Source organism: Plasmopara halstedii, assembly GCF_900000015.1.
Source record: "Plasmopara halstedii genome assembly, contig: Scaffold_650, whole genome shotgun sequence".
NCBI lineage: Eukaryota > Oomycota > Peronosporomycetes > Peronosporales > Peronosporaceae > Plasmopara > Plasmopara halstedii.
In genome coordinates this window covers 2,626,368-2,626,628 of record NW_020187567.1, presented here as the reverse complement: position 1 = coordinate 2,626,628, position 261 = coordinate 2,626,368, and positions in this window count along the sequence as shown.

Genomic DNA, 261 nt, shown 5'->3' with positions numbered 1-261 from the left:
ACGCTGTACTTGCGCAAGTAATTGGCAAGACCAAGCCACTTACGCAAGTCCTTCTGGTTCTTTGGAACCGTGACCTTCGCGGGGTCCGCTCGAAGGCCACGCTTCCTAATGAAGCACCGTAAAAAAGGAACCTCTTCTGCCAAAGATGCACTTGTCTGCATTGGCGTACAGTTTGTTCGTATGCATGCACTCAAGCAACGTTCTCAAATGGATGATGTGGTTTTCCTCATCCGTCCTCCCGCGCTCCGCACGACTGTGAAA